We start from the raw sequence: 9,988 nt of genomic DNA on the forward strand, positions 1-9,988 counted from the left end.
TGTGGCCTCTCCCGTTGCGGAGCACAGGCTCCGGACGCGCAGGCTCAGCGGCCATGGCTCACGGGCCCAGCCGCTCCGCAGCATGTGGGATCTTCCCGGACCGGGGCACGAACCCGTGTCCCCTGCATCGGCAGGCAGACTCAACCACTGCACCACCAGGGAAGCCCCTTTGCATGTCTTTTTAAAGAACAATATGGAAGATAAAAATGAATCTAGCTTGTATATGATTTCAACGTTTCCAGCATAACACTGCCCCAGGCATGTGTAGCTAGGTCACTTAGTCATGGAAGTTCACAGAACTGAGGAGCTTGGTTTTATGTCCATCACTATATAGGTGCTTAAGAAATACTCAAATGACTCCTTCACTGCCTCACCCAGATAAAAAAAAATGTTGATGCAGATCATCCTCAATTATAAGAGAAAAGGATGCTGTAGTAGCAGTAGTCACGCTCCAAGTAAGGGTACATGTGCTTTGGGGTGGGATTGGGGGAGGGGGCTAGCGAACAGGAAGTAGAACTTGCAGATATCTTGTGCTGGCTTCCTTCCTAATGAGGGGAGGAAGAGACCACACCAGAATGCTGAGGATTTTGAAGAAGTCAGATACAGTACCTTTAGAATCTCGAAGCATGCAGTCTTCTCAGCTAACTCAGATTCTACTAAAACTCATAAATAATAGTATCAAATATCACAAGAAATCAGAGAACTATACTCTTTTCAGTAATTTTAACAACATGGGACATTTACTGTTCTAAAAGTCTAGACAGTATCAGCTGTCCAGCCTCAAATTCACAAAGAATAAAAAGCATCGTATTCAAAACAAGACCCGATGAGTCTCTGAGACAAGGACAGTGCATGTAATCCAGTGATTAATTTATAAATATTTGAGAAACTGCTCAGCAATCCCATCCATCCCAAAGCATCTACGAGTGGTAACGTATTTTCTCATTAATCAGACTTTAAGTCACTGTGCCCTGCTCTGATAACTTTCAATCAAGAGACTCAAACTGCTTAGGTGCTCTAATTTGGAAGTGTCTTTAGACTAAAACTTTTATTTAACCTTATATAATCTCATAAACCATAGTGAGCAGAAAGAACCCAAGACAAATACCATATCCTCCATTTTCAGCTCTTCTACTCTTTCCCTTTTTAATAGATGAAATGTACATGGACATGTTTTTAGTACTGACCACACCTTTAAGAAGGATTCATCAAACTAACTGAAGAGAGAATATTCTAGGATCAGCTACTTGGCAGGGCTGAGAGCTGTGGCTGAAGGGAAGTGGGGTTATCTCTGTCTCTGTTGTGAAGCCTCTTATCTGTATTCGGTAAGCTCAGAGGAACACCTGAGTTCAACTTAACCGATTTCATTCTTTATTGTGCTTTCAACTTCTTTCTGAAGCTAGATACATTTTACCGACTGAATAGATTGAAAAGATTGTTTCCTATAAGCAGGACATTTTTAACACTATTGCATCACGTTTTGATTTATTATTGCTTATTTCCTTATAAACCTACACTATTTGCCTCCAATCTCTTACATCACTGGCACATAGACAAGACTAGTGTATTTTGTCTCTTTGATTTATTCTGAAAAACACAAAAGACGTTCCCCACTATATGCATTTATTTCTGTAATCAAGATTTTGAAGAATCCAGGTTCATTGGGGGTTACTGAGAGCTTCTGAAGCGTATGTCACTGCCCTCCACCTGTTCCACCTTTCTCTTAAGTCAAGAAACACGTGATCCACCCCATGAGCAAGCCAGCAAGGATACAAGGTGGATTTACAAACGGGAAGCTACTAAATGCACATAATAACACGGACGCATAATGTATAAATGATACACAAAGGTCCAAGTCCCATCTCAGCGCAGTTACAAACAAAGGAGGAAGTAAACGTGGTGGTCAAGAGTTCAAATTCTGTGGTCAAAACCATCTGAGCACAAACCCCAGTTGTGTGATATTGGGCACAACCAATAATCTCGTCAAGCCTCAGTTTCCTCTTCCATAAAATAGAAAAATAAGAAGAGATACCCCATGGGACTTCCCTGGTGGTCCAGTGGATAAGATTTCGCCTTCCAATGCAGGGGGTGCAGGTTTGATCCCTGATTGGGGATCCCACATGCCTCGTGACCAAAAAACCATAAAACAGAAGCAATATTGTAAAAGACTTTAAAAATGGTCCACATCAAAAAAAATTTTTTAATTAAAAAAAATAGATACCCCATACAATAATTGTAGGAATTCAGTAAAATAAACTAACATATTTCCTGTACACAGTAACCATTTTTTACAATGCTGCTGCTGCTGCTATATTATAAAAGGTAGAATGAAGTAATGGTTTATTGTAATTGTTCAACAAAAATTAGAGCAAAGAGAAAGTAGTAATTATGTAATTCATGAAGACACTTTTCTCCCATCACCTTCCTCTTTCACAGAACACAAGTAACAATGTTCTCAATCTCAAATGTGATCTCTCTGTAAAAGACCGCTGCCCATTGCTGTAAGCATCGAAACTGACAGGATGAAAACTTCCCTTGATTGCGACATATCTTGATCGCCACACACACACACGTATCCATACAGTGGCACATACAGTGCCAGCCCAATGCCCCATTTCTTTGCTCTCCTTGACAAGGAAACTCTCGAAAACAACCTTCTGTGTTCACTAATTCCATTTCCTCCCCTCCCACACTCTGCAACCCATTCTTATTGCTCTGTCATCAGCACCCTTCATAAAACCCGAATGCAGTAGTATGCACCAGAATCAGCTGTAGCCTCCACATTGCCAGACCTAATGTTTAACCTTCAGCCACCTTCTGACTTGTTCTCTCAGCAGCGTTTGCCATGGCTGATCCCTTCCTTCTTCACCTTCTTCACTTGGCTTTCAGGGCACGCTCTCTTCTGGTCTCCACCCACCTCACTGGCCAGCCCTTCTCAAACTCCTTTGTCATCTTTCCCAGAGTTCAGTTCTCTGCTCCCTTGTCTTCTATCTACATTCATTGCTTCCGTCTTATCTTCTAGTCCCATGGCTTTACATACCGTCTATAACTTACGGCTCCCAATTTTTATATTTCCAACATTGATCATGCACGTACTGTCCACGTTCTTATGTCTGTCTTCCAACTAGACATCTCCATCCAGTCATCTAACAGAAGTCTGAAACTTAAAACGTTCACATGACCATTTGATTCCCCACTCCTCCCCCAAATAAAGCAAAGCCTTTACCTGCTTTAGTCTCCTTCGTCCCAGCCAATGGCAACTCTATCACTATCGTTCCAGGTGCTCACGCCAAAGCCTTCAAGTGGTCCTTGCCTTCACTCTTTCTAGCACATCTCATATCTAATACTTCAGCAAATCTTGAAGACCTCTCCTTCAAAATATACCCAGAATTCCACCACTTCTCACCTCTTACCACTAAACTCTGATCCAAGCCACCATTGGGTCTAGGTCATTGCAACAGCTTCCCAACTGCTTTCTTTGCATCCACCCTTGCCCCAGCATCCTCTTGTCTCACGGTAGTGAGAGGGAACAGTTTAAACATGTCAGAACAACCCTCTGTCCAAAAACTTTGGGGGCTTTCCATTCCACCCAGAGGGAGTGATCTGGCCCTGGTTCCCTCTGCAAGGTCTATCTCCTACCAGTATCCTGCTCTCTTGGCTGTCTCAGCAGTACCATTTCAACAGCCTCCTGTTTCTCTGCTTCCTATCTTGCCCCGCTCCCCTCAGTCCTGCTCTAATCTCATTGGCCTCCTTCCTATTCCTCAGATACTCTAACCCACCCTTTGCAACAGGCCTCTTGCATTTGCTGTTCTCTCTGCTTAGAAAAATCTTTCCTCAGATAACCCATTTGACTTGTACCCTCTTCTCCTCAGGTCTCTGTTCAAACATTACCTAATCAGAGGGACCTTCCTTGACCATCCTAAATAAAAAAAGCAATCTCTACTCCAATCACTTCCTATCCTCTACCACACCGTATTTTTCATTTTAGCACATAGGAACACTAGACATGTTATATGTGTTTATTTGTTTACTGTCTATCTGTCCCCCCAGGAAGGTCAACTCCATAAAGGCAAGGACTTAATTCTAATCACTGGTTTAGTCCAGCGCATAAAAATGTGCCTGGCCAACAGTAAATGCTCAGTAAATATTTGCTGAATGGATGAATCAATCTATGAATCTGTGAATAAATGAATAAATAAATGAATTGCCATTCCACTCAATGCACAATTTGTGGTAAAGTTTTTAAAAATTAAAGGAGTAGGTCAGACTTGGGTGAGTTAGAAAAAAATGATAGTTAAAAAAAAAAATCATTGAGGGGCTTCCCTGGTGGCGCAGTGGTTGAGAGTCCGCCTGCCGATGCAGGGGACACGGGTTCGTGCCCCGGTCCGGGAGGATCCCACGTGCCGCGGAGCATCGGGGCCCGTGAGCCATGGCCGCCGAGCCTGCGCGTCCGGAGCCTGTGCTCCGCAACGGGAGAGGCCACAGCGGTGAGAGGCCCGCGTACCGCAAAAAAAAAAAAAAAAATCATTGAAATTGGTTAATTGTCCAGCTGATACAATTAGAAGCTGATTTTTTCATTGCTGACATTTCCAATCAAAGAATCACTCCCCTGACTAAAACCTACCACCAGGCTGAGTCACAGGGGACGAACTGCTAGGCCAGTTTTTCTCCTGGGTGATCTGAATGACTCAAAGTGCCAATGACAATGGCGGCTTTATGTCCCAGCAACTCCACTTGGAAGCCTGGAATGAACTGCCCGCTTCATTCAAGTACATCTTGCTCCACATGGTTAACTGGAAATGTTCATTCCTTGAACAAGATTGCTGCCATGGCTTTTGTCATCCACTCGCTGTGAGACTGATTTGAATGTTAACATTTTTAAGTGAAAACACTTTGATGCTAAACAAAACCATCTGAAGACTTTCAAATGTCTGGATATGATATTTTGTGGGGGGAAAGGCAACTTAAGTCTTACTAATCATGAACTAAATATACACGATTTTAATTGTCAGGAGTCCAAACATATCCTGTAAGCGTAAGAACATCTTACCCAATGCTAAGTATTGCGGCATGATCTTTGAATTTGTGTCTCACATATTAACAAACTATGCTAAGCTTCTAAGGCATGAAAACTCCCTCCCCCGCCCTGCCAAGTGCAACTGTATAAAGTGAGATGAACAATAGTGAGGTGCGCAAGCTGATAAAGAAGGTGTTGAGGATTTTATTATTATTACTTATTATCATCATTATCATTTGTTTTGGAAAAAACACTTTTAAAATATTTTTAGTGAGTTTTGGTACTATCTTCACAATCGATTTATAAATCTATATTCGTGTTAAATGATTATGCGTAAGTCTTTTGGATAAAAGGGACAGAGTATTTCTACAGATTATCAGGAAAACAAAAAGAGGAGAAAGTAAATGGCTTATGTTGTTATAAACAAGTTTAAAAAAAAAAGGTCTGGATAGCCTTGGGTGATAGTATAAAACTGCACACAAACCACTCCTTTGTGTGAGTTTTTCCCACCCCACCCCCCCCGACACGCGGGCCTCTCACTGTTGTGGCCTCTCCTGTCGTGGAGCACAGGCTCCCGACGCGCAGGCTCAGCGGCCGTGGCTCACGGGCCCAGCCGCTCTGCGGCATGTGGGATCTTCCCGGACCGGGGCACAAACCCGTGTCCCCTGCCTCGGCAGGCTGACTCTCAACCATTGCGCCACCAGGGGAAGCCCCCTTTGTGTGAGTTTTTGACCTTGCCTTTCAGAAGATGTTCAGATTGTTACATTTTCACCTCCAGAGAGGAGAGGAGTTGAGCAGCTTGGGATACCCAGGTAAACTTTCTAAGGTAGTTTCTTCAATTTCTCCCAACCTGAGATATTGGTTTGCCACTTTCTGGAAAATTTGCTTTTAGGTCTATAAAAATGAGACCACAGCTGGCAACAATGAGCCGGGAACTGGACAGACCAATGCAGAGTGCTGTGCTAAGTTCCTCAGCAATATGAAGAGAATTTGTATACTCCAACATGATCATTTTAAAGGGTGACATCTAATGACACTCAGTTCTCTGGGTGGATCAGAAGGTCCCCTTAGATCAAGTGAATTAACTTGTTTTATTCATTGATGGTTCCAGTGCAACATTCCACAATCTTTCTCCTACGTAGTCATAGAATCTTATGCCTGAGAGACTCATCGACTCCAATCCTATTCCATCCACAGGGAGGCATTGATCAGCTACAAGGCAACATGTTGGATACTTGGAGATGAAAAGACACAGCCCCAGAACATCACAGAGCTCCCAGTCTAGTGGATAAAATCTTTATCACAGTGCTGCTGGGATCAAAGGAAGGCGTTGCTATGGGTGCAAAGATGGGGCCACAGAAATCTGCATGTGGCTTTAGAGGGAGAAGGTACAGCAAGGACAGGGAAGGCTTTCCGGGAGATTGGCTCTTAAATCTTCAAGAACGAGTACGAGGTGACCTGACAATAAGGATCTAGAAGTGGAGGAGGACGATTTATAAGGAGAAGACCATCTGAGCTGTGCTGTCCCAGACTGCAGCCACTAGCCACTTGTGGACATTTAAGTTAATGAAAAACCAATAAAATACAAATTTTAGCCTCTCAGTCACCCTAGCCACATTTGACGTCCTCGGTATCTACACGTGGCTGGTGTTTACCATAATGGACATCCTTACAGAAAGTTTTACTGGAGAGTGTAAGCTCTGAACAAAAAGAAGAGTGAAAGCATAGAGACCTAAGCAGAGGATGCTGGTGGGAATAGCTGCAGTGAGTTGAGTACAGCTGGAGGGCAGGGAATCCCGAGAGGGTACCCAGGTGATGAGGTGGGAGGCACAGGCCAGCACAGGCAGACCAAGTTCCTTGGCTGATATCACAAAATGTAGCAGGATTGGAGTTTTGGCAGGTTCTGCCTCTTATTATCAACCAGTCACTGCAGCATGGGAAACCTGCACGGCCAAAACGTTTCAACAAGCCTCCTTAGTTCACCCATTGTGTTTATGAAACCATATGTCTTCTGGTAATGATGGCAACTTACCACATCATGAAAGCATTACTTTTCCTTGAAAAAAGAAGATTGAATTTTTTATTTGGGCATCTTATCCCTCTTTCTTTTCTTTCTTTCTTTTTTTTTTTTTTTACTATATTTTTAAAAATCAGTTTAATATTTTGCCCTTAAAAAACTGGGTTTTTATAGTTTCTTGGGTCTACAACATACAGATTTTGTCAGAATCAAGTTTAGGCTGTAGGAACACACGATCACGCTGTTAAGAATTCAAAATGATTATAGATAAGCTACATCCAACCTTACCAAGCATTTTTTTTCCTCAAACAATTAAAAAAAGATCAAAGTGAGACTTTTAAAATAGTATCAATTTGGAACTATATAGGATTTCATCAGTCATTTAGAATCCCCTCTCCTATAATCCTCGGCTTTCTTAGCAGACCGTGTGAGGGCACAAGAGACCGGGGCCAAACATCTGTCACTTAGCTAAGTAGCCTTGGTTCAGTCCTTTACCATCTGCAACCTGTTTATTCATCTGTAACAAGGTGTTAAAAATGCCTCTTGAGAGAGTGGCAGAGACTAAGTAAATTAATATATGTAGAGCACTTAGCACGTAAGATCACTCTATGTGTTTGCTGGGGAGGGTAAAGGGATGATGGAGGCTGTTGGCCAGGCTATTTACATACCCTGATGATGCTACAAGTTTGTTCTAATACTTCTGGTATTGTTTCCTGAAATGGGTTTTAAAACTCCTTGCACCAAAAATGCACATTAAAGATTATGAAGTGACAAAACCACCAAAAATAAATAACTCCCATTTATGCCAGACACCAGTGCCCAGCACCTACAAAGCTTTCCCCAAATGGATATTTATCTGTGAGATTCCCAAAATTTCTCATTCACAGTATGCTTAATGACTCAATAATTTTTCTCACAGGATCCTACACCAAAATGTATACTTCATTTTTTTATTTGTTAAATAGTTAGGGCCAAACAATAATAACTCATGCAGCACTCAACAGCTGTTACTGTGTTTCCTAAGAAAATTTAAAATAAGCCACAGCACCCTTACGACTTCATTGCAACATCCCAGGGTATCTTGGTACATAGTGTGAGGAACCATGGGTTCCACATTTTACACGTTAAAAAGCACTTTCCCAGCATAATCAGCTCACTTATCTTCACCACAAATACTGTGAGACACTATGTAGATGAGAAAACAGACTACAAGGGTGGGTTCAAGATTGCACAGCTAGGAAGTTGCAAGTCAAGAAGCGAGTTTCCTGAATTCTGACTCCTGAGTCTTCCCCCTGATCTCTATGCTCTTCCTTCCTCCACTCAGAATGTCAGCTGCATCTTTTATTCACCTTCATTGTTTTCCAGTATTGTTCCCCACAGAAACTTAGTAGACTGAGGTAACGTAAGAAATATTTCCATGCCAGGATACTCCTTTTTAAATTTATGTTTTAATTCCTCAACTAGACAAAGTGTTATTCTGAAAAATTGTTTTATAGTAAGTGAACCTCCACCGAAAATTTTTTTAAATGGCAGCAGGTGTATATGTGTTTCAGGATACAGTGAAGTTCAGGTTTCAGGTGAGATAACAGAAAAGTTGTCTTGCAAATTAGAGAATGAAAATAGTAATAATAGCTAACAGTTATTGACAGATTAACACGTGCCAGGCACCTTACTGTATGATTTACAAAACGAAACCTTTCCAATAACTCTATGGTGTCGGTGTGATTATTATCTACATTTTTAAAGGCGAGAAACTTGAGGATCAGAGGCTGTAACTTAACCAATAAACAGCAGAAAAAGACGTGGAACAGCCAAAATAATCTTGAAAACAAGCTGGAGGACACACACAACCTGATTTCAAGATTTACTATAAGTTACAGTAATCAAGGCAGTGTGATACTCACCAAAGGATAGACATATAGATTAACTGAACAGGATAGAGTCCTTAAATAGATCTAAACAGTGGGTCAGTTCATTTTCAACAAAGGCGCCAAGGCAATTGAACGGAGAAGTTTCGCCTTTTCAACGAATGGTGATAGAACATCCATATGCCAAAAAAAGAACCCCAACCCACACCTAGTACCATATACAAAAATTAAATTCATGAGAGATCATAGACCTAAATGTAAAATCCAAAGCTATCAAACTTCTAGAAAAAAAAAAAAAATAGGAGAAACTTCTGTGACCTTGGGACCCACAATAATTTCTTACATGGAGCACAAAAAGCATGATTTATAAAAGGAAATTAATAAACTGGACTTCACCAACGTTTAAAAGACACTACTTAAAAAATTAAAACACTCTGTGCTTCCACTGCAGGGGGCACGGGTTCGATCCCCGGTCGGGGAACTAAGATCCCACACGCTGTGTGGCCAAAAACAAAACAAAACAAAAATTGAAACACAAGCCACAGACTGGATGAAAGTATTTGCAACACACATCTGATAAGGAACTTGCATCTAGAATTTATAAAGAATTCCCAAAACTCAATAATAAGAAAACAAATGACCCAATTTTTAAAGTGGGCACCAGATTTGAACAGTTTATCAAAGAAAATATGTGGATGGGAAATAAGCACACAGAATGTTCAAAATCCTTTATCATTAGGGAAGTACCAACTAAAACCACAATGAGATACCATTACACACCAATTAGAATGGCTTAAGCTTGTAAAACTGAGAAAACCCAATGCTGGTGGGGACTGAAGATGTAGAGCAATTGGAACCCCCACGCGCTTCTGGTGGGAAGGCAAAGTGGTGCAGCCACTTTGGAAGATAGTTTGCCAGTTCCCACCCCCACGTATTTACTCCTCAAAAATTAAAACATATGCCCGTATAAAAACAAAGGTTTATTGCAGTTTTTTTCATAATCACCAAAAAAACCATAAACAATTCGGGGTCCTTTGACTTGTAAATGCATAAAAAAATTGTGTTGCAGCCGTACAGTAGAATACT

The sequence above is a fragment of the Delphinapterus leucas genome, chromosome 12 (genome assembly GCF_059928025.1).
Source record: "Delphinapterus leucas isolate spDelLeu-1000000601 "Yukka" chromosome 12, BTC_Dleu_Yukka2, whole genome shotgun sequence".
NCBI classification, from domain to species: Eukaryota; Metazoa; Chordata; class Mammalia; order Artiodactyla; family Monodontidae; genus Delphinapterus; species Delphinapterus leucas.